General features: G+C 41.5%; 2 protein-coding genes across 5 annotated transcripts in view; one reads left to right on the top strand and one right to left on the bottom strand.

The window, feature by feature from the left end:
• LOC116835616 (aldo-keto reductase family 1 member B1) overlaps positions 1-25,839 on the top strand; it is a 645,245-nt gene that overhangs the window by 168,872 nt on the left and 450,534 nt on the right. The gene's annotated exons all lie outside the window — the stretch shown is intronic.
• CALD1 (caldesmon 1) overlaps positions 1-25,839 on the bottom strand; it is a 250,640-nt gene that overhangs the window by 149,031 nt on the left and 75,770 nt on the right. For 2 of the 4 annotated variants that reach the window (XM_032798575.2, XM_032798573.2), the window contains exon 2: positions 517-622. The gene's annotated coding sequence lies outside the window, so the exon portion shown is untranslated. Of the gene's footprint in view, positions 1-516; positions 623-25,839 lie in introns of those variants that run through there. The other 2 variants (XM_032798569.2, XM_032798571.2) reach the window with 1 other exon arrangement.

Here is a 25,839-nt window from a genome sequence, read left to right as displayed (position 1 = left end):
TTTAGTAGACACGGTTATTTGAACCCCACTGCCTGTGTGGTTCCTTCATAGTTCATTTGTTGAGTAAAGAGCAAAAGAAACAGGAGTCTAACTTCACAACCACAAAATCTTGTTCATATAACTTAATATGATTTAGTAGTAATAGCAGACTCAGGAAGCAGAAATTTCAGAATGCCAAAAAGACACAAGAAAACACTACTAAGATCAAATGAAGAAATACGTACAGCTGTGAGAACATTTTCCACATCCCGAAGAAGTAATTATCGCAAAATTCAAGTAGTTCATACAATCCTTTACATCTCTACTACAACACGAATAAACCACAATGCAAAAAGTAGTTACTATAGTGTCCCCAAAAGTATACAAATCCAAGGCCTGATCCAATGCCCATTGAGGTCAAAGGGAGTTATCTACTGACTCCAATGGTCTTTGGATCAGTGTCTAAGGCAGCATGCTGAAAACAGTGCAGCTGCCACTGGCAAGGGATTGAAAGGTAGTCACTTTAATCATACTCACATGAAAGCAATCAGATGCACGCTTCTGGGCCTGTCAGTCACACACCAGCTGCTGAGCGCTAAGGAATGAATTTGGAATGATGTCTCTGGAGCACTGTGGGTGATCACTGTAAAGAAATAAGAGTTCCAGAAAAATGTTTAGTGATGATGATTTTATGATAATGCACACAAAATGCCTTTTCAAGGAATACTTTTTCTGTTCAGAGAACTATTCTTAGTAGAAAGCACTATGGAGATTTTGAAAATACAGAAAAAAAAATAAAAAATGATAGACAAAAGCACCTATTATTAACATTCAGCTAGACGCTAACAACATGAATGCCACTGACAGCAGAACAATTGAGATAAACTCAATATAAAGAGGACAGTTATTTAGGATAATCCCAGAGGATGTAACTACAAAGAAAGGAGCCAAAGGGAACTTACAATGGATAGCAGAAACATGCAATAACAATGATCTCTATTAAAACAGTACATTAGTCTTCCAGGATGGTGGCAGAAGCCCTTCATCTGAATCATTTAAAACTGAATGGAGCAAAACAAATCTGGAGAACCAACAGTAAGGGAACAATCCTATACTGACAAAGGGAGATAGAGAAAATGACCTAAGGAAGATGTTGAAAGACACAAAGGAGAGGTGAGCACCCAACGCCTATTAAAAGTCAATGGCATTTGTGCACCTAACTCCCCTTTCTGCCTTTGAAAATCTCCTCCCACAAGAATAATTTTCCATCTTGCATTTCTATCAGTGTGTAAGACTACTAAATTCACCATGGATGTAAGTCGTCTTTCTATACACTGACTTCCATCTGAATTCCCTCCTTGAATGCTGTGGACATAAGCATCTAGCAAAGCAGTACTAATAAATTTACTATGCATCCTGCCACTACTGTGGCATCATAGAAAATTGCCATGTTAAATGATACTGTGCACCTTCAGAGAGCCTGGACTGTTCTCTTAAGAATCATGCACCTCCATATGCAGGACAACATCCTAAGACCTATACAATGCACTAAATGAATGTATTATTTAGAGTTACTCTTTTAGTGCTAGACTATGGAAACTTTACTTATGCTAGTAGGCAGTTACTCACAGAAAGTAACTTCAGGGGGCTCTTCATGTGAATTACTGCTCACCAAGTTGAGTAAAAGTTTTAGAATTTGGTCCTTAGACTTTACAGACTCATGTTTATATTCATGTTGCCTGAAGCATGGGGATGGTCAGATACAGAGTTTTGATTCAACCCATTATTGAAACTGAGGTCAGATGCAAAACTGAGAACTGAATTTCCACAAAGTAAGAGGCATCCTGTTTTAGTTCAGGCTCATCTCTACTTGCAGCATAATAAAGATTACTAGATATACAGGGCATCAAACAGTACCTGAATAAGGACACTCTTAATCACCTCAACCGAGATCTAAGGAGAGGATCCCGGGACATGATTCTAATTTTTCTCACACTGGTTTGCTTCAGTGTAATTACTGCAGACTCACCCTGGAGTGAGAAGTGCATCAGGCCCATCTTTCTTGGCAGAACCCTGCTTCATGTACACAAGGTAATCCTTTCCAAGCTAGTGAGCTCACTCACACTTGTATACCACTCTGAAATGTTGAATTCATTTGCCTCTTTGCAATTTCACAGCATGCACCACTTGGCCACTGCAGAAACCCTCACTAGGAATTGCTTACAACAATTGCTTGGAGTCTTCATAAGATTCAGATCATGGAGTACAAAGGTTTCTGGGTCTATAGGGAACTTTCTGCTTCCAACCATTCCTATTCTCCTTCCAATCTCTTCTCAAGATTTTTAAATATGGGGACAATGCCATGAAATAGTTCCCTTCTCCTTCCCACACTGTTAGCAATATTCGAGTCACAGAACCTGGCCTTGTCAGTCTGCTTGGTTTTCACTCCATCCTGAAAATGACTTTGGCTGAATTAAGTTCAACTGAATGTCAACAGATGTTTTATTGATGTTATAAAAATGTTCTCCCATCCATACACCCTGAATCTGAGGAAAGTTCAGAACTGGGTTGGAATCCAAACTTCATGGCTTAGACCCTTCTCTACTACATATTGCTATGTTTTGGCCATACTATCATAATCTCAGCTAAATTGGTGCCACCCTCCAGTTCCTTTGATTCGCTGATCCAAAGTATCAGGCTCATATTCTGATCTCATTTATGCAAGGGAGTTACAGCATTGCTAAACCAAAGTAACTGAGATCACAATCAGGCTCACAGTGGGCCAGATTCTCAGCTGATGTAACACAGAGTAGCTTCATTGACTTAAAAATAATAGCTGTACTACAGCACTTTTCATCAGCAGCTCTCAAAGTGTCTTAGCAAGGAGGCCAGTATCATTATCCTCATTTTACAGATGGGGAAACTTAGGCACAAAGATGACGTGCCTTGCCCATGGTCACCCAGCAGGCTAGTGGCAGAGCTGGGAAGGTCTCCCGAGTCCCATTCCAGTAATCTAATTGCCAGCCCAACAGAGCTATGCCAATTTAAAGCAGCTGAGAATTGGGCCCTGAGTGTTAGATTCTGTTCTCAGTTTCACCATCCTAAAAACAGAGTAACTCCATTAACTTCAACAGTTTTATGCCAATGAGATCTGAATGGGAGACTGTTTCGTTGGATCACAAAAAACAAACAAACAAACAAAAACTGGAGAGTGGCTGCCGAGTTGGGATCTCATTCCAGTTAAGGCTGGACATCTTAGCCTGTAAATTTTTAATCTTCTACAGTAGTGCTGCCAGTGTTGGCTTTATTGCAAATTCAGTTTTTTCACTGAGTTGTGAGACTGGGAGCAGGAAACCATCTTTAAATAACCAGTCTAGGTAAAGTATTTCTTTGTTTATTCAGTTCTTCCAGATTTCTTTTTTCCTTCAGTTTTTCTGGCTGGATTGCCATGTAGTTTATTTATATAGGAAGACATTACTGAGGGAGGGTTTAAATAAAGCATTCCAAGATTTCCTCACACATTCAATCAATTTTCAACAAAGGAAGCCTTTAATTATAATGTCTGGCAAATAAGAGTTGCTGATAGAAAAGAGGGATATGGGCAGCACAGTCCTCATCCAGTGTTACCCAAACAGGTGTCTGTATGGTTTGTTTTTCATGCAATCTAGGTTTTGTTTAAAGCAATTCTCTTTAATTGTTCCTCTTACCACTTACAAACAGTTTATTAAGATGCAAAGGTTAAAATCAAATAAATAACACTGCTAGACACCTTTTGAATTAAGCACGTGCTTAATTTTAAGCACATGCTTAAGTCTCATTGACTTCAACTTAGGCACGTGCTTGAGTGGTTTGCTGAATAGGGAAAAGCTTAAGAACATGCTCAAGTGTTTTTCTGAAGCAGGCTCATATTTCTTAAAGCTTTTTTGCCTGCATTCAGATAAAATTATTTAATTAATTATCTAAATGTCTATTATTATTGTATTGTAGTAGCACTTAGCAGCCCCAATCCTGGACCAGGTGCTCTACAAACAGAGAACCAAAAGGCAGTCCCCAGCCCCAAAGAACTTACAATCTCAGTAGAAAATGTATGAGACAAAACATGAAAACTTTCAGAGCAAAAAGCTCAGTTTCTGAGAACTTCACAAATGAGGGAAGCAAGGGGCTAGAGTCAAAGTGCCATCTCAACCACAGCTGAAGTACAGGTCTTTTACTGTGGTCCTGTAATTATTAGGACACAGCCCACAGGACTTCAGTGAAATACTTCCCCACCCCCTCAAAAATGTACTTGTTTATCTAGCACTGTTAGTTTACCAGGGTTATGGAGTGCTCAGCCCATTCAACACAGCTTCATCTTTCTGGGAGAGTTCGTCTGAAGAGGAATTTAATGATGCAGAAAAATATCAACACTTATTCATGCCTTGTGGGAATTTGGGGTGTAGGAAGGAACCATTCCACCCTATGGTATTTTGTGTATGAACTACAGCTTGTGAGGCCACACAGACTGCCAAATGGAACTCATTGATCATCCTCATGATGCTCCAGCTGTAGTCGGGAGCTGGAAGTGGAGAAAGAGAGATGGGGAAATAGTACAGTATTCTCAGTGCCCAAAGCCTTTGCCTGAGCATCTGGTATGGGTGCTGGGGATCTCTTCAGAAGTAGAGAGGAAAGAAATCCTTCCCCAACAGCTTCTCCTTGGAGCCTCAAGGCTGGAGTAGCTGCTTAATTGCTTGCATGCTCACCCACCCAGTGGTGTACCTACTTCTGCCCTACTCTCAGTTCCCTGGGCGTGGCAGCAGGCGCAGGGCCGGTGCAAGGAAGTTTCATGCCCTAGGCGAAACTTCCACCTTGTGCCATCCCCCACACCCCCGCCCCCGCGTGGCAGCTAACCACGCCCACCCACCCCTCCCACTCGAGAAGCCCCCCCCATGGCAGCTAACCTACCCCTCCACCCAGGGAGCCCCTCCTCGCAGCAGCTACCCCCCCTTGTAAGCCCCTCCTCCACAGCAGCTAACCCAGCCCAAGGAGCTCCCCCCTGCTGCGGAAGCTAACCCCACCTGCCTCCACTGCAGCTAACCTCACCCGGGGAGCCAGCCCCAGCTCTCCTCCACTGAGCATGCTGGTGCCGCTCTAATTCTCCTCCCGTCCCAGGCTTGCAGCACCAATTGGAGGAGACTTAGAGCGGGGACTGTGTGCTCAGCGGAGGAGACAGAGTGGATGTGATCTGGGGGTGGGGGAGTGGTTCCCCTGTGTGCCCCCCCCCGTTACTCCAGGCGGCCCTCCCCTCCCCAGCTCACCTCCACTTCACCTCCTCGCCTGAGCGGATTTTAGGTGCCCTCAACCACTAGGCACCCTAGGCAGCCGCCTAGTTTGCCTAAGTGGTTGCACCAGCCCTGAGCATACGTAACGATCCTCTGGAACTAGCATGGCTCCACAGTGTAAAAAAGTCTGCACTCCCCACACAGATTCTTCAGTAGCCTCCTGATCTCTGCAGCAGACTGATCCCAATTCCTTTGCAGATAGGGCCCTCCACACTGACAGGGGCTGTGGAGGCAGGATTTCCCCAGTAGAAATGAGCATCACTGATGTGATGATTACATCAGAGCCTACAAGTCCTTGCATGGTACAGAGAGGACAAGCCGGCTGTGTCTAGACACTAAGAAGCACAGCCACTCCTGTAAGATTGAACGCTAGGTATAGTCCACCACACTGAGCAGAAGTAAGTTACAAGTCCTTCGTTACCCTGCACTCCTGAGAGCATGCACACAAAAGGATGATGCCTGGGGCTGCCTGAGTGGACATGGGCTGGAATCCTCAGCATGCAAATAAGGCACTTGTTTCCTTCTTTGACCTTATTCCTGCTACTTTGCAGGAGCCATTTTGTAATCACACACCACCACCCATGTTAATACAAATTCATCATCCCCTGCTCCTTCCATCTTGCTCACTTTATACCCTAGGCTAATTTCTACGTGCAAAGCTCCATACCTGCCCCTGAGCAGGGTCACTGCAGGGCTGATGCTCTGACGGAAGTCAATGTTCAAGCTCCCTTTGACTTCAGTGGGAGCAAGGTCAGGCCAAGCATATTCCAGAACAGCCATGTGTTCCTGTGGAATGATATCTTCTTAGCAAAGCAGCAACATGTGCTGCAAGGAGGAGCCAACAAGAGAAGGAATTTCCCTCTCAGATTGGGACCTGAAAGAATAAACATTTTTAAACAAAAAGTCAAAACATGCCATGTTTCTCTCTGCAGAGCTGTAAATTGAACATCCTCTTGTACAACTTTGGCAGTAGATAAAGACATGTCTCCAATTAAATACCCTATTGGAGCAAACCCTTTTATGGCTAATAAAAAAAATCCCAAATTACTTGCAAAGCTGCATCTCCCAGATATTCAATCTGCTGGCTAACTGCAAACCTTCCAAACTATCAGCTGCTGACTGCATTAATGATAGCAGGATGTGGAGTTCATTGTCCCTTTTGGAAAAGATTAAGAAATGTTCATAGCTGTGATCCAAATATTAATACCCGTAAAGAATTAGTGCGTAATGAGGCAAGACACAGTCATCTGAACAGGAGGCAAATGGAAACTGATTCAAAGAATTATTTGGCAGCAGTTAAAATCATCTGCATTAGCAGATAATATAATTTACTCAAAATGTGCAAACAGATGCAACTGAAAGAAGATGAGTCAGTAGCAGTAAAAACATTAGCAATGTATCTTGTGAGGCTGTGATTTTTCTTCTGTTTTAAACTTGGTCATTAGACATGGAAACAGAGCTGATATTGAAAGGGGTAGGGGTGGAAGCTGCAACAAACGTGAATTAATGTTAGGCAAGCTATATCCTTTTAAGGAATAATTAAATGAACAAGCTTCCAAGAAGAACTGTGTGACTGACAATTGTAGCATCACCATTAAAAGTTACTATTTGTAGATCCTGCTGTTCACAGCTTCAATGAAAATAGAAAGGAGCTAGCATAGAGAGCCATGTGAAAATGAAGGATTTCACCCAGCAGGATTTTTTTGTGAACGTCTCCTATGGTTTCATTTCACATGGGTTTTTCACTAAACATGGACCTGAAGGAAACCCCCAGATAAGAACAGCCTCAAATTTCAGAGATGTTTGGATCTGGATCTTCATTGTTAGTCCCCTATGTTATCACCATAATGAGTGAGAGTGAAATCTCAGATCTGAATTGGAAAAAAAATTGGAAAACAAAAATTGGAAAGAGTCGAGCAGAGGGCAACAAAAATGATTAGGGGGCTGGAGCACATGACTTATGAGGAGAGGCTGAGGGAACTGGGATTTTTTAGTCTGCAGAAGAGAAGAATGAGAGGGGATCTGATAGCTGCTTAAAACTACCTGAAAGGGTGTTCCAAAGAGGATGGATCTAGATTGTTCTCAATGGTACCAGATGACAGAACAAGGAGTAATGGTCTCAAGTTGCAGTGGGGGAGGTCTAGGTTGGATATTAGAAAAAACTATTTCAGTAGGAGGATGGTGAAGCACTGGAATGGGTTGCCTAGGGAGGTGGTGAAATCTCCTTCCTTGAAGGTTTTTGAGGCCTTGTTTGACAAAGCCCTGGCTGGGATGATTTAGTTGGGGATTGGTCCTGCTTTGAGCAGGGGGTTGGACTAGATGACCTCCTGAGGTCCCTTCCAACCCTGAGATTCTAGGATTCTATGAATGCTCTCACATGCTGCAGAGTTGTAGATCTGGTTCCACTTCTACATTCTGAGACTCAAGGCAATTTCAGGTTTGCACCAAATGAGGTTTTATTTTAGCTTCCAATTCAAACTAAATCACACTTTCTTAGTGAGACATGGCCAAAATCACCAGATTTCAACTCTTCACATTCATTTCCATGGTTCTCGTGCAAAACTTTAAATTGATCCAGATTTACTTGAAAGGTATCAAATCCTAAAATTCCAGCTCAGACTAAACCCCCTTTGAACTCATAGTGAATTAAGACTCAGTAAGGGGGGACTCAAGGTGAGTAAAAATTAAGGGCTGTTTCAATTTTCTAATGATACCTATCAGAGCCATGTTTTATGTGGTTTTAAATTTCATTATAAACTTTTTGCACAGCTCTGTTAACAGAGGGCAGGACTGTGCATTCCTCAACACACACTTGCAAATTAAGTGTTCTAATATCATGAGTTAAACACCCCAAAAAATCTGAGATTGGTTTAAAAATCATGAGGGGTTTTTTCTGTTGTTGTTGTTTTTTTTTTAAAAGCAAAGCTCAAATGGTCTGTTTCCAATTTAAACCTTTTTACAGTGAAAAATTTGGTTTTTGAGAAAACAAAAATGTACACACAAAGTATCCGCTTTCCTCAAAAAATTCATTCTTTCATCAGTAAACTTAAATATTTTGGGTTTTGGGCAATTTTTCCCCCAGCAGTTTTCCTTTTAAAAACCAATACATTTTCAGTTTGGGGATGCTCATGTTTTTGAGGAAAAGTTGAAATTTTCCACTAGGGACCCCCACACACACACACACAAGGAAGGGGGTCAGAAAAAGGAATTTGGCTTACCTTGGGGGGAAATTTAAAGACTCCCCCCGGGAAGAGAAATGCCCTTCTCAGGTTCACACATCCCACAGATGGGGTTTAATACCCTAGGAAGGCAGGCCAAATCCCTTCCCACCTGATGGTAGGTAACTGGAGTCCAGGAGAAACTGCACGGTTAAGATCAAACTTGCAAGGAACCAAGTCTATTCTGACCACCCAATCTGATCAATGGGGTGCTCTTTATACCATCCAATGGTAGAGGGAGGGAGGTCCTAATGCGCAGCCTGGATAGCTGGCACATAAAGGGATGTAGTATGACTGCCCTCTTCTTTCCCTAGCAGATGAAAGAGAGGCAGGAGTGGCTGGCTCAGATCATAATTTCAAACCCAGAGGGTTTAGGGTGACAGAGCATGCAGAGGCAGAGGAAAAGTCCCCATGCGTACCCATCCAGTGTGATCTAAATGGGAAAGGTATGAATACTGTATGTCAGTTTGGCAAGGTGAATGTTTAGTATACAATATATGACGTTTAAATCAATAAAGGGTAATAGAACCGCTGTCTCTTGTAAGTCAGTGTTATAACTTCCTGGGATGCTGGAACAGTTTCCCTTTCTCTGTTCATCTTCAGAAAGGGCAGAGATGTGGCCATTTAGGGAATATGCCTGTGTCCAGTTATGAATTCCATTTCATTTTATCAACCCTGTCCACGATTGTAGCTTCCAGTGTAGATCATAGCTTCCATTTTGTAGCAGAAAACAGAGTATGCCCGGGAAACTGAAACACGGCAATCAAGGAGCCATCAGCAGTGAATGGCTTTTACCCGCTTGAATGATGCGGTCATGTGCCTTTGCCCTTTCTACATCTGTTGGAACTAGGAAGAAGTGTCATAGTATGACAAAGATGACTGTTGTCACTGTGCAGGTAAAATTCCACAAAAGAATTAAAAGCAGTACAACATACCCAGATGCCATCACTCATTTGGAAAGAAGCATCCTAATGGCCTGTTTTTAAAGTGGCTAAGTCTCTAATATATCTAATGTTTGCAGGTTGAAGAGACAGCAAAATGTCTCCCTCTAGCAACTGGTTCCAGTGACTAAAACAACTTGCTATTTCCTTCCAGCTAATGGAGCTGTCTTTTAGCTCAAATAGTAGACATTTGTCATTTTGATGCTAGGTTCTGGGTTCCATCTCCACTGCCAGTCGTTCAGTCTATATGAATGTGGTAATGGCTTGTTACGTGGACATTGCCAACCCTAACCCTACAAGCTTCCAGCAATAACCCCACAATTTTCTGTAGCTTCAGAGAATGTAAGTAGACCACCAGAATCTGAATAAGATACTTAGGGACCTTAAATATCAACACTTAAAGCTTTAACTCAGTCCATACCAGAAACGAGCCTGAACTTTAGGGAGGGGAAGTGTGTTCTCCGCTACAACGATGGCCAGCTCTGTTAACCAGAGCTGATAAGAAGGGGCAAAGTCCTGCCTTCTTCCCATTCTATCCCAATCCCTTTGAGATGACTTGTGACCTAACAGGTGCCAGCAGGGGGAAGGAACTAAATCTACTTTATAGCTTGCAAGCATGGTAGATTGTGTAGATTAAATACCTAGACTTCCCAGCAGTCTCCAAAAATGTCCTGGGTGTTCAGAGCTATCTGAACTTTTCCAAATCAGGTCAGTCCAGCCTTCTGGAGTACGCCACCTTTGAAATCTTAATGTACAGTTTCAATACTCTGTTACTCATGGGCCATGTGAATAAAATTAAATGATACCCAATAGGCACATTCTTCATATGAAAAATTATATGTCATCTCTACCACTTTTCAAATGGAAGGGACAGGCTGATGTACTGTTGGTGAGTGTCTGACGAGAAACAGCAGTGATCTATTTGGAGATGACTGAGCCCAAGCTACTCATTTGGATTGTTAGCTCTGTGACCAAATGGTATGAAATATTACATAAAATCTATGTAACACATACAAGCTAAGTGCAAATGATGAAAGAAATCAGCCAGGGAAAACAGGCCAGAGAGCTGTTATGATGGAAGAATAGCAGCTGGGAAAACTGAAGTCAACCCAGCTATGTTATTTTTAATTAAAAATAAACACTGACTTTGTTGCCAAGGGATTGGTTAGCATTCCATTGATTTTTTTGTTTTGTTTTTGTTTTACTTTATTCTTATCAAGTATTTACAGATTTTTCAGACATCCCATGGTCATAAAATTGGGTTAGTACATGGTGTTGTACAGCCATCTAATTTTATGTATGACATTTCTAATACAAAAATTATATTTGTTTTAATTCCCTCCTGTGGATGATGATAATATTTTGATTCAACACAGCATTCTAATAGTCTAACTATTGTTTTTAATTCTTTGTTAATTATTTCTTCATCGGCTGGGATCTAACGATCTTGTCAGCGATGTAGGTGGGACCCCTAGTAACTTCAATGGGAATTGCATATGTGCAGCTGATGGTTTGATCAGGGCCTTCTCACCATGTTAACTAAGGGCTTGTCTACACAGAGCAGCAATGGGCACAACGGATGTGTGATTTTTAAAAATGTGCACTAATGTGCTGCACATTAATGAGTCTGTGTAAACCTTGCTAGAGTGTATTAAAAGTTCCCTAGCGCACTTTAACAGTGTTTGAAATAGAACTACGTAAAAGTGCTTTGCAGAGCGTTTAACGCACATCAGCAGGATCGACTGGGACTAATTAATGTGCAGCACATTAATGAACTTTAAAAAAAAAATTGCACCTCGGTAGGGCACATTGCTGCTCTGTGTAAAGAAGCCCTTAGGTTTCATCTGGCAGGATGTTAATCCTCTCAGGCCAACATTGCTCCTTTTGGACAAATCTTGGGGCAGGATTCTTTCACCACTGGATATGAATAATGTCCACTGTAGAAAGTAGACTTTACTGCAAATGTCCATTGACTTCAGTTAATGTTTACTTAATAAGGACAGAGTAGAAACTGAACCAGGACCTGTACTTCCCTATTTGCCTGCTTTTAGGCAAACGGGGAAGTATAGGTCTTTATTCAGTTTCTATTCAGTCCTTATTAAGTGAACATTAACTGAAGTCGATGGACATTTGCTTGACTAAAGAGCATATAAAAACTTTAGGATCTCGAGATTTGGTACAAGTTTTTCCATCTCCTCCAACGGAGATATTCAAGTCAACCTCATCAACCTTTTCTCTCTTCTGTCCTCCATGCTTTTAGCCCATGTCTTCTGGGCTTTCATAGAATTTTGGAGTGAGAACCTTCTCCTATGAATTTCCCATTGGAACAACCTTACTTTAACTTCACTTCATTGACTCTCATCATCTCATTTCAAATCTTATCTGAGATCAAGACTTGTCTCCCTTGTGTATAACTCTTAATTTCTCTCTTCATCTGCTTTATGATTTAACTTGATAACTGTATAGTTTAACTCAGTAAAATGTTTTGGGATGCAGTTTGTATAAAAGTCAATATAGAAAATAAGGGTCCAGTCCCAGAGTCCTCCACCACTTATATCTCCTGTTGATTCCAGTGAGAATGCAAAATCAGGTCTCTACATTGTATTGCATTGTGGTGTTGTTGGCAGCGATGTAACATTGAAGGAAAGAGTACACTGATGGAGTTGCAAAAGAAATTTTCTCATACTTTGCATTTTTGACCCAAAAAACCACCCACAGCAGACAAAGCAATAGATTTGTTTTGACTCCAGGACAGTGATTTATAAAAATTGTTACCTCAGTGAGTGAAAGAGAGTTCAAATCATGGCAGATGGTCAAATCGTGGTTAGAAGGAAAGCAAATAACTGTTTTAAACTAAAGCCTATGTGGAAAAGGAATGATCTGACTGGAAACAATAAGCACTCCTCAAGCAGTGATCATCTGGCTATGGACATCAAAATGGGAACTGCCCAATTTAATCTCCCAATCAAGCTTCCACTATAGTTTAAATAGCACTTTTTGCTTCCATTCAGGATTTGGGGAAGAGTGAGCGTGGCCTGATATAAAGGTGGTAAAAGCTTCTGAAGGCATATTGCATTGTTTGCCTGTCACAAAGGAGGTACGCTTTCTGTGTTCAATAGGTGGAGTTAAATACAGTGATAAGGGAGGTGAAGGAAACTCAGCTGAGGTTTAAGATGGAAATGGGGGATAAGAAGAACCCTGGCTGGGAGGAAGGAGCTATGACAAGGTTACCATCAAGAAGTGCCATAAGTCTTTCATTCAGCAGAGCAGTCACATGGCTGAGGAATATTCTGATGGCATCCCTGTGTTTTGACTTGCTGGGAGTCTCCACTTGTGCAATGAACGACGACAGAAATATTGTCTTTTATATCACAGGACATAATGAAGTGCTGTCCAGCTAGTGAAAACACAATTGGGTGCCTACCCGAGTGTGACATTCTAAGTTTTAAAACTATCCATGTATTCCATATTTGTCTGCTACACACATAAGAAAGGAAAAGCTGTTTACAGCCTTTTGATACTTCTCTTTTTCTTATGGGAAACTAGTTGATGTTGACAGCTCTAATAGTTGACAACACTCTGGGCTAGTTTATTAACCTTGTGCCCTAGTGCCATTTGTTCAAATCAACTCCTCTGTGCTATTTATTTATTAATCTATGGCTTTCTAGTGTGCCTCTCAAAGTGGCATGCGGACATCCATTCCAATTCAGCAACTTTAATCCATGAAAACTGACTTTGCTATTAGGTAATTAATATTTTTGTTATTTATTTCCATTATTGGGTTGTCCTTGATATTCAGTTAAAATATATAAACATACAAAAATAAACACGCCCCACCCATGGCAATATACCTAATTTCCCCCTGTATACAATACATGAAGCCACACAATGTAAACGACATGTCTGTTTAATACACTCAGACTTTATGTTCCAACTGGAGACCTGGCTGTAAAGAAATTCACCTATTTATGTAACATGATGGCTAAACTGACCATGTCCTTCTTGGCTGATCCATGTAATGGATAAGAATCTACTACCGCTGTCAGCTAATGCAGTAATGCTTTAAGCTCAAGAGACAGAGGTCTGTGCTTTGGTGCTGAACATCCTGGACCATGTCTCTGCTTACAACTGAAGGGAATGTTATTACATTTATGAATTTAAGAAAAAACAATCATAAAAGCTAGAGAGCCAAATTTGTTATAGTTATAAGTCCCATGAATATCGATTATATATGGGTTTATAACTACTGTGCCAAAATGCAGAGGTGATATGTTAAAGAGTATAAGACGGAGGGAATTAACATCAATTTACTGCTGTATACAATAATTGTAAGAGGTCACTAAATTCAATTTTAGTGCTTTCTGGGTAAAACTAAGGTCTTTTATCTAAGGCTCATTTTAGACAGTTTAGGAGCAAGAGATGATTAGAGAGAAGTAGAGAAAGAGAAAGACAGTTTAGAGAGATTAGATATCTGTGGCAGTATATTTTTTAGTTTAATCCACAAAACTACATTTACCCAAACAATTACATTGTTCTTCTCAAACCCATTCATCATCTCCCAGATATTTTTCTATTTTTAACTTTTAAGCACTGGAGTGCCGAAACCTCCTGAATAATGATCATCTTGGGATTGCTTGGCTGGAATTTGGAAAGGCCAACAATTCTTCCAGATACTTCCCCTTTGACTTTTTCCCAGAGACTTTAAAACTGCCTTGAAATGCCTGGAATGCTTACTCTGAACTGCAGAAACAATCCCTTTATGTGACAATATCTCAAATCTACTCATTTAGCAGCGAGACTTTGAAAAATAACAACAGTGTTCCTTTAATATATTTATTTTTGAGTAATAACTGATTTCCATTTTATATTTTTAAAAATGGGAAACCAAGTAATTACCAATGTTTTTTGTGTGAAGTTGGTCCTGGTGTTTGATTGTCAACCTTAGAGAATGAAGTCTTCCTTTGATCTACTCTGCTGGTGCTAGTGGGTGCTTGACCCCCTTCTGCCCCCGGCCCTGCCCTGACTCCACCCCTGCCCCACCCTCATTCAAAGCTCTTCCCCAAAGTCCCCAACCAACTCCGCCCCCTCCCTGCCCCTATTCCAACCCCTTTCCCAAATCCTGGCCCCGCCTCCTCCCCTGAACACGTTGCTTTCCACTCCTCTCCCCTCCTTCTCAGAGCTTCTTACACCATGAAACAGCTGTTTTCGGTGGCAAGCGCTGGGAGGAGAAGCAGGGATGTGGTGTGCTCAGGAGAGGTGGAGGTGGAGGCGAGGTGGGGTAGGGCAGGGAGCCAATTTTTCCCCATGGGTGCTCCAGCCCTGGAGCACCCATTGAGTCGGCACCTATGCTTTGATCAGGTACAGCACTGTTCATAGGCACCAACTTTCCCCAGCACTGGTGGGTGCTCACGCTCCCCTGCCCCCAGCCCCACCCCGACTCCACCCTTTTCCCGCTCCTGCCCTGCCCCGCATTCCAACCCCTTTTTTGCAACCCCTTCTCCAAAGTCTCCGCCCCTATTGGACCCCTTCCCCAAATATCCCCCCGCCTCGCCTCTTCCCTGAACGCGCCACGTGCCTCCTCCTCTCCTCTCCCTCCCAGCCACGCAAAACAACTGTTTCACAGTGCAAGAACTGAGATCTGAGGAGGAAAGCGGGCATGCGGCACACTTGGTGGAGGAGGTGGAGGCAAGCTGGGTCGGGACGCGGGGAGCTGCCAGTGGGTGCTGAGCGCCCACCAATTTTTCCCCATGGGTGCTCCAGCCCCAGAGCACCCAGAGAGTTGGTGCCTATGGCACTGTTATCTGACAGGAAAGGTTCCTCACCAACCTGTTTCAGCTCTAACCTGGAGAGATAGCATAAAGTCAGTCTTGTTTCCCATTTAACACTTGGCCTCTCTGAGCTTTTCAACATGGGTGCCAAAAATCAGGGTCATGCCCTTAGCAAACTGTGATTTAGCCCACTAGTGATGGACTGAGACCAGTGATTAGCATCCAATTCTGCCACCCATACTCATGTTGAAATCGATGGGGCCTGTTGATAAGTAAAGCATTACTCAACATGCACAAGTGTGGAAGAATGCCATGTAGTATAGACCTTCACATAATAACTGCTCTTTTCTAAAATAAGGTTTTATAATCTCTTGTCATTTGTAAGTGCAGCCTTATCTGTAACCATCATTAAACAAAAATCATAACAATTTTCATTTCTATGTAATGTACTTATATGACTTCTGTTACCATGGTATCTGAGCATCTCACAATCTATTTAATGTATTTATCCTCACAATACCCGTGTCAGGTAGGAAAGTACTTTTATCCCCATTTTGCAGAAGGGAAACTCAGGCAAGGGGAGACTAAATGACTTGCCCAAAGTCACATGCAAAGTCCACTGGGGAGGAGGAACCTAAACCTAACTTTCCTAAGCCCTAAGCGAGTGCTCTAACCCCTAAACCATCCTCTATCTCATTTAGTATCTTTGTTTGGTTGTGTGTATGAAAAAAAAAGTCTTTAACTGAAGGATGCAAATATCTCATGTTCAAGATGGATTTATTTAAATTCTTTTTTTTTTTGAGGGGGGAAGGGGACTGGACACCATGCAAAGACAGGGGGCAGTCAGCAAATGGGGTAAAGAGATTTTGCTGGATAACAAAATGGTCTCTTCACCAGAAACAGCAATTCATACGATACTGAGTTCTCCATCTGAACAAGAACCAAAGTATAGTCACTGTAGGGTTTTTTTCCTGCCAGCACACAAAACTCCAGGCACCTATTTGGCCAACCAAAGTCTGCATCCAAACAATTAAAACTGAGGGTACAGGAGGAAAATAAAACAATAAAAAAAGACGGGTCCCAATATTGCCCTATCTCTAATATATACTCCTGAGGGAATTCTGCATCACTGCACAAGCACAGAATGAATGTCCACCAGATTCTCTTCCCCTTGCCCCCACAAAATAATTGATTCTGACAGGTTTGATGTGGTGCCAGAAGAGAAAGCAGCTGGTTCATGAATGAAGAAGCCAGCTTTGGAGTGTTGTGGGGGCCTGTGGGGCCAGGTGAAAAGGCATAGGATATGAGGAAGACAGAACAGGGCACATGGAGCTGCTGGGCAGTCACACATACTGGGATTCAGAAGGGTTGTGGAGGGACAGATTGAGGCAGGGGCACAGGAGCTAGTGGGGTAACAACGTTGAGCCAGGGGATGAATGGGGCCATATGGGGACAGGGGCAGCTATGCCTGGCTGAATGGGGATTGGGGGTGCATGGACACATGGGGATATGTGCAGATCTGCCTGGCTGAATGGGAGAGGCTCAGGGTCACCAGGATCCACATGGGGGAGGCTCCCCAACTCCCTAACCACCCCCCCGCCCAAATCTGTTCCATACTTCTCCCACCCACAGCCAGCAGCCTTCCAGGTTCACTCCCAGGCTCCTTTCAAGAGATTACTTCCATTGTCCTCAGCTCCTCTGTTACCCTGACTCTCCCATGCCTTTACACTGCTTCTTAGGGAAATACATTTCTGTTTTGTAGTTTAAATGAATTATTACTCAAAGTTCTGTATTAATATGCCTAGTAAGAAATCTATTTGTCAAAATATATTTCCTGAATCTTTTTTGTTGTCTGTATTGTTACAGACATACTTGCTGACAGGTATTTTTAAATAAATTACCAAAATAATTGAAACTGGCATGATTATATTGTGTTATTTTGATAAATAAAATATGCAGAATTTTAAAATATTGTGCACAGAATTTAAATTTTTTGGCACAGAATTGTATTGTTTTTGGAGCAGAATTCCCCCAGGAGTAATATACAGTAATAATAATAATCTTAATGGGATTTGAATAATCTTATTCAAATGGAGTTTCATGTGTTCAGAAGAGAGCAGAATTTGACCCAACGTGTGTAATGACAACAAACAGTCAAACCTCTCTTTAGTTAGCCATAGAAAACATGATCTATCAGCCTCCTAAACTGGCCAATAGTTTCAGTTCGAGGCAGATTTAATAGAGGCTCAGTCAGGCATCTATATGAAAGGTGAAAAATTGTGTTTAATCAGCTTTTATTAAAGCTGTCCAATAATCAAAGTTCATGTCTAATTAGGACACAAACAGGGAACTAGGACTGGAATTTTCCTTTTTTTTTAAAAGAAGAAATCCAGAGGTAACATGAAATGTGGTACAAGTTAGAGGTCTGTACACAAATTTCCCTTGATGCAGACTCGGATGTTCTTACACCTACTTACAGCCACTCCGCTAACAGGCAAGGGTGTCGAAGGGAGTAACTGGAATTAACAGGAGATGGAAGGTGTAAGTTAAAGTAACCTCTACCACATTGTACCCTTAGGGTACGTCTATACTACCCGCCGGATCGGCAGGTACTCTTCGATGTATCAGGGATCGATTTATCGCTTCTCGTCTAGATGCGATAAATCGATCCCTGAATCAACGTCTGTACTCCACCTCGGCAGGAGGAGTAAGCGGAGTTGACGGGGGAGCCGCAGCGGCCAACCCACCGCCATGAGGATGGCCAGGTAAGTCGAACAAGATACGCAACTTCAGCTACACAATAGCGTAGCTGAAGTTGCGTATCTTAGTTTGAACCCCCACGCTAGTGTACCCCAGACCTTAACTACAACTCTTCGCAGCTCCTCAGGATGGCAATTACACCAGCTTGGAGTCCTTTACACTTTGACAGAATGGATGTAAGTCAACTGAATTCAGTCTAAGGGAGCCTATGGTATGTCTACACTACAACTAACGGTGTGACTGCAGCTCAGGTAAGTTTACCCACTCTATCTTTCATCTAGCTAGTGTGGCTAAAATAACAGTGGCACAGACTCCAACATGGACTAGGAATGTGAGTATGTATCCCTAAGTCCAGGGAAGCTAATACAACTGAAGTCCACACCATCCTGTCTTCACTGCTATTTTTAAGCCGTGCTAGCTAGATTGGAACTACCCAAGCTGCAATCACACATCCGACTGCAGTATAGACATACCCTAAGTTAGTGGAAGGGAGTTTAATTTATATTACCTTATGTGTAAGGTCTGAATGCTTCTCCCCTCACCTCCACCCAAGTCCTTCTATGGTTTCTGTGAAATAACAGCCTCGGTCACCCCCCAACCCCCTTTTTTTTTTTCATTGTTTCTGCTGGTACAGCTTGGGACTGTGTAATAATGACATATATCTGGATGATTATTTTTCTGCAGAACTCAGGGATAAAGTTAGCTTCTTTCCAAACTAAATACAAAGAGAGACCGCAACATTTTGGTGTAGCTGGAATGTGGTAACACACTACAAGTACTGTACACCCACAAGCATGCACCAGGCCTGAGTATTTAAGTACATTTTCCAGAATAATATCTAGGATAAAGAAAGAACACTGTTCTTTAATTTTGTAAAATGTCAAGGGTCAAATTAAGAAGTCACTCCACTGGGTGTCTAAATTGGCCTAATTTACACCCATCTCTATCCCGCCCCACCCAACACATACGTTTAGAGCAACTTAAAATATAAATCCTTAAGACTCACCTTCACTTACCAACATGTACCTTTATATATCACCTCTGAATTTGGCCCTCACAGTTCCCAGCATAGAGGGCATGTCAGAGACATGGCAAAGGGAATGGGGTGTGGCCAGAGCACACCTGAGCTCTGGTCACCCCAGCTGCTGCAAGAACCATGACTGCAGCTGGCTATTACTTAGAGTAGCCCCATGGCTACTCTAAGTTGTACAGGGAACCAAACAGGCCATGCAACTGGGGAAGCGCAAAAGTGACCTTTCCTCCCTACCAGTCTCAGATCCTATCTTGGCCAGACCTGGAGATAGGCACCAAGAGGTAAAAAAATTAATTCTATTCTCAGTGACACTGGAACAATGTTGTAGGTGCTGCATCATGCAAACTGGTATCTTCTGAGAGTCTGATTCTGTCCTCAGTTAGTCTGGTTTTACACCTATATAGCTCCACAGACTTAAGCTATTTAAACAAACTGTTTCACAGCTTCAAAGATAGATCTTTATAAATTAAAGTTAACATACATAGGACCTGATTCTACTACCTTACGTGAAGTCAATGGCAAAACTCCTGTGGAATTCAATGGGAGCAGGATTTGGCCCATGACTAGATATTGGTGTGTCTATATTCCCTATGGAGTTCCAGGATCCCATCATCTTTAAGCATGAGGGGGAGCTGGCCTTTCAAAAACAGCAGGGTTCCTGGCCCTCCAATTATACATATGCCACAAGATCCCCAGGATTGGCCTGAGGAAAAGCAATTTGAACATGGGTCTTCTACATTGCAGGAGAGTACTTCTAGTCACCACACTATGGGATATTCTGATGGGGTATGGGGGAGTCTCTCAATCTCTCCTGCTGAAGTTATTCCATTTTTAAATAAATAATCATTGGTACAGGGACTTGAACTTCACTCTTCCACATCCTCTGGGTGCCCTACCCACTATGTGGTAGAATCATACTTGCTTTCTTTCCTGGGCCCAAGTCATTCTGAATGACAATAAACTGCAACACTGTTAGCACACCAGATAGTACTTGAAGTTATTCTGCTGACCTGGATCAGCTCAATCCAGATTTACTCCCATATTCCTGAGAGTAAAATTGGCTAATTATAATATTATACTCTAACAATGTATATTGCATAAAAATAATTTCCAAGTAGAGCTGGCAGCAAAATGTTTTCTTGTCCCATGGAAATTCGAGATTAAAAAAAACACCCAAAACATTCTCATCTTGACTCAGAACAAAAAAGTCAAAATCTCAAAAATTTTCACAAACCCAAAATCCAATCAAATCATTTTGATAATTTCAAAACATTGTTTTAATTTTTGTCTTTTAAACTCTAAAGTAAGTTAATTTAAACAAACAAACAAATTTCAAAACTTCTCGCCCCCCAAAGTGTTTTTGAAATGGATAATTCATAGAAACCATTTTTTCTCTATGGACACAGTGTTGATTTTGACAAATCAGCATTCTAAAATAAAAAATATATAGTCAAAAATTCATGATCAGATTTAATTATAAATATTTGAAATATACAGAATAATATAACAAAACATTTTCTGAGGCTGAGAGAGTAAAGCACAATGGGGGGAATCCTTAACTGGCACAGCTCCAATGACTTAAGTGGAGCTAAGATGACTTATACCAGCAGAAGATCTGACCCTATAAATGCATACGTCTTAGCTTTAAAGAATGAATTTAAAAGATACACAGACCAAAAAAAAAGGTTCTATCACAGCAATCATTGTTAACGACATAGTTTTCCTGCCTGCCATCTTATGATGTTGATTATATGGTAATAATTATAGCAATTTCACATAAGAAAAATTTGGTATAATGGAACTGCAATTAACATACGTTAAATAGCACTGGCCTATTAGTCTATCATATGCACGGTACATCTGATTCCTGTTTTCACTGGAACTGAGCTATTTGTGCTGGATCTTGTCCAGTGTCTCTGCCTTTGACTATAACTCTCTCCTTGGATGAGCAAACCTAAACTTTCTGCTGCAGTTAGGGAAGACTAGATTCCTGCACATCTGAATTAGGTCATAGATCTGAACCTTGAAAGGAGATTCATTAGCCATTTTTAGGGCTCCACAACTTTAAACTAGAAGCGAATAAATCAAAGCATGCATCCCCTTCATCATTGTACAACTCCTCTTTGCAGGCAACAGAGTAAGTATGCATTAATCACATATAGTCCACCAATTCTCTCTTCCTATTTCCTCGTCCCCCACCCTTACCCTTTTTGTGTCTATGTGTGTAAAACTTAATAGCTGTGATCAGAAATCAGCCAGAGGCATTTTATTTCATCATTTGGAGCCTGATCCTGGAAGCTAAGGAGCACCTCCCCCCAACCCTGATAGTCTATGATTCTATGAACCCTCAATTCCTATTAATGGCAGTCACGGGTGCTCAGCATATTTCAGGATCATAACTGTCCTGACAACAACTAAGTAGGCAAGTTTATTAAAAATAGTCACCCCTATAAGCTTTCTTTTCTCTAGAGTAATCAAACCTAAAGCTCTTTGAATCAATATCACACATTAAATTTACTTTAGGAATTTCAAACAAGCAGCATAGCCAAATAACTAAACAGAACTCAAGCCACGTAGCAAATTCCCCAATATCCACCAAGGTGCCAAAAACAACAAATGCATTCACACAAACAAAACGAAAGTCAAAAAGAACCAAAAAAGTCTCCAGCCTTTCCTAGCTAGAGGTAACTCATCTACTGTGGTTCACATTAAGCAGCAAAGCAATCCACAATCAGAGAGGAGACAGCCTTGGATCCCCATCCTTGCTAGATTGTACCACAGGAGGACTCATTCCAGGTGCGAGTGTCTCAATGAGGAGGTTTGCGGACATGATGCCTATTCCCACATTGAACATTCAAACAGTGTAAAATAAAGAGAACCTGAGAATTCCAGATGAACTGGGTTAGCCAGCTAGAAAAGAGGCAATGTGTTCTAGCAAACAGAGCACTCACCTGGGACTCAACACTCATGGATTGTATTCCCCATGCTCAGACTGACCTGGTGCATGATTTTCATGGAAGTCACTTTTCTTTTGTGTGCTTCTGTTTCCCCTCTCAACTTTTGTCTCTCATCTACTTAGGCTATGTCTACACAATGCACCTTCTAGCGACACAGCTGCGTGGTGTAGCCGCTCTTTGTCAGTAGGAGAGAGGTCTCCCGCTGACAAAATAAATCCACCCCCATTGAGAGGCAATAGCTTTGTCGGCAGGAGAGTGTCTTCCGCCGACAAAGCACTGCCCACACTGGCGCTTCTCATCGGTAAAACTTTTCTCATTCGGGGGTGTGTTTTTTTCACACTCCTAAATGACAAAAATTTTACCAACGAAAGTACAGTGTAAACAAAGTCTTAGATTCTAAGTGTTTAGGGCAGAGACTGTCTCTCACTAAGTGTTTGTGCAGTGACTCAGCACAGTTAGGGCCTATAAATACTACTAGAACATAAAAATGGAGAATGTTTGAATTTCCTTTTCTGATTATAAAGATATAGGCAAATTCTGATGAAATGTTCAAGTCATTCCTATAGATTTTGCCCTTGCGTGCCAAATTTTCCTCACTGTAATTGACTGTGCACCCCTTGTTCAAGAAAAGCTCCTATTAAGGGCGATGGCAGCTTTGCCTCAGAAACGTAGAACTGAGCCTTCTGATGTTTTCATTTTCATGTATGTAGCTATATCAATGATACGCCCGGCAAGAGTTTATACAACACTCAATCAAATATATTTGTTGCTGTCAAATATAAAAAAGGAAAGAAAATGGAGATATGAATAAATGAAGTCATTTTCTTCCCTTCATACAACCTCAGTCTGAGCCTGGTGAAGTGTTTGGCTAGTCGACCTCCAAAGAAAATCCATTTCTAGTAGCAAGTGCTGATGGTAAGTGGTGCTCTTTCCTTAGAGTCAGCAATGGAATCAGTGCCTTTGCATAGTGGGTGGCCTGCACTGTTGGAGGTTCTATCTTTCATATGAGAGAAAATGAAAAAAAACACATTCTCTCCTACGTGATGCATATCTTGATGTGGGAAAGGTGGACGGAGAGGCAGGGGCTGTCAGGAAGCTCATTATGGCTCCCTGATTCTCAAGCTGTCCCAGACTCTGCCTGGTATAATTCAAATAAGCCTAGAGGCTGCTCTAACTTATGACTGCTGTCTATGGTCCCTAACAGACCATACATCAGCGGAGAATTGTTATAAGGAAGCAAACTGAAGCTCCCTGCCTCATTACACTGCCTATGCTGAGTGATACTGAGGAGGTTTACATAGGAATCAAGCTGGCAACACCTCTGCGCAGAGAATTCCCAACTGGCTAGTTGGGGCCAGATTACATCCCTTTTGCACCACTCAGATGGCACAAAGGGGATCAAACTTGGGCTGAGAACCTAACCCTAGGTCTTCTCCTCTTGTGGTCATTTAAAATCTCAGAGCGCCTCACAGGAGTAGCGGTGCTTGGGCAAATCTGAACGTGGATAGTTCTACCTATCCCCAAACTCACTGTATTTCTTCACTTTCTCTTCTTCACTTTCTACCTTTCACTTGTATTCTACCTTTCACTTGTCTAATATTAGTGTGCATTGTATAAAATTGATGTGCCCCATGCTATCGGAGGCTGGTGTGGGGAAAGTGAAAGACACTGTACAAAAGTGAGATTGTCTAAATGGAAATACCTTTAAAGAACACCTTCAGTGGATTTTTTTAAAATGAGCTTGCATTTGTTTTGCTCTATGTTTTTGGATGTTTAAACAAAAGTGATTTTTTTCCCCTTGCTTGTCTTTACCTTAGAAATATCAGGAAAGCAGAGTGAAATCTGGCCCTATTGAAGTCAATGGGAGTTCTGTCATTGGTTTCAGTAGGGCCAGGATTTCATTCATAATGCTAGTCTTCCTGGGTTTTGTTGGAGAACCACTGAACGGAATAGGGGATGTTTATTGTTAGCTCTTAAATCCCTAAAAGGAAGGGAAAAGGGTGTTGAATCTTTAACAAATTATTCCTTTATTTAAAATGCTACTCACTGAAGTTAACTAAGCGTTAACAAAGACATACAAAAATCAAACAGTGACTAAAACCACTTCCATTTCCATAGTTCAGCTTTTGTTTTCTTGACTTTTAGGTTGTCACAATTTCACTAGTTCTACAATTAGCAGAGAAACTTCCAGTTGAGACAGGACATGAACTACTCATTTTAAGAAAAAAAAATGGACTTGTGCCTTTTTTTGCTAAGACGTTAGCTTGCACTTGCCCAATAATTTGGCATAGCCAGAAAGAAGATAGGTAGCACCTTAACAGATGTATTTATTATTATTTCAGTCTAGTCTCACTTTGAAAGAAATTTGGCGGGCTAAGACCCAATTTCAGCAAAGCACTTAAGCAGTTGCTTAAAGTTATGTACATGCTTAAGTGCGTTGCTAAACCACAGCCTACTTTTGTCAGAAGAGCAAACTATTAATCATTTCTGACAACCACCAGGGACTAATGACCCACACAACCACTTTTTTTTTTTTCAGAAGACTATTTAAAACTTAAGGAAGTTTTAATATTTCATTATGGAAACATAAGACACGTACAAATAGATCATACGTATCTCTTTTGCAAGTATTAATTTTTATCTGCAATTAGTGGTAAACCCACATTTTCCTTTGTATGGTAATCAGATATGTTGCTATTTCTCCTATGTAACTAGTTACCAACTTGAATCCATAAATTTCTTTTAAGAACTATGTGGTTTATGGAAAGCTCTATGAACGTGGTTCCATCAGTCATGGAATATGCAGAGTCCAAAATAACTAACCACTGGGACACTGGGACATAGTTACAGAATGAATCAGGCCTTCTCTGTACAGTCCATCCTGTCTGGAAAGTTTTATGTAGAAACCAAGGAGTTGGTGTTAAGAGAGACTCTCATGAGCTACTGAACACTCAACTTTCACTGACTTCAGTGGGAGCTGGGGGTGTGCTCCAGTTCGCAGCAATACAATACTAAGAACCTTGAAGGATTGGGCCCCAAGGAATTAACATTATAATATATTCAAGACCTAATGAGAGAGCTCCATCATGGGCAGTAGCTAAGCTTTAATGTCACCTATCCTTTAAGGACTCCTTTAGTATGACTTCAGTCCATCCCACCCTGACTTCTAAAAATAAACTTATCTAGTTCCTTGTACCTAATTACCTATATAGCGCTTTTCATCCGTAGCTCTCAAAGTGATTTACAAAGGAGGTCAGTATCATTATCCCCATTTTAAAGAAAGAGAAACTGAGGCACAAAGGTGAAGTGATTTGTCCAAGGTCACCCAGTAGGCCAGTGGAAGAACCAGGGAGAGGACCCAGTCTCCTGAGTCCCAATCCAGTGCACTATCCAGTAGGTCATACTCCATTTGAACGTTTTCAGCTTTTTATGATTTACTTTATATTTTAGTAATTTACACTTTATTTACATTTTTAATAAACAGGAAGCATGGCAGTCTTATGGTTAAGGCACATATACAGGAGCCAAGAGATCTGGATCTGAAGCCAGCTCTACCTAGACACCCTTAAGCAAATCATTTTGCCTTTCTTTGCCTCATTTTAATCATATGCAAAGTAAAGATAACACTTCCATACCTCCCAGAGATGTGAGCAGGAATGGTCTTTTTGTTCTGTGTTTGTACAGCACCTAGCACAGTGGTGGGCAACCTGCAGGCCACAGCCACACATTGCCCACCACTGACCTACGGGGTCAGTGGTCTGTGACCAGTTACAGAGGTGCTAACACTGTAAAAATAAATAAATAATGGGGACGTGTAACATTCCATTCATTAATGTTTGAAATCCACTTTGATATCCTCAGTCTT

Source organism: Chelonoidis abingdonii, chromosome 1, assembly GCF_003597395.2.
Source record: "Chelonoidis abingdonii isolate Lonesome George chromosome 1, CheloAbing_2.0, whole genome shotgun sequence".
Classification (NCBI taxonomy): domain Eukaryota; kingdom Metazoa; phylum Chordata; order Testudines; family Testudinidae; genus Chelonoidis; species Chelonoidis abingdonii.
The sequence above is the reverse complement of the archived record's forward strand: the minus strand, read 5'-3'. Positions and strand labels throughout refer to the sequence as shown.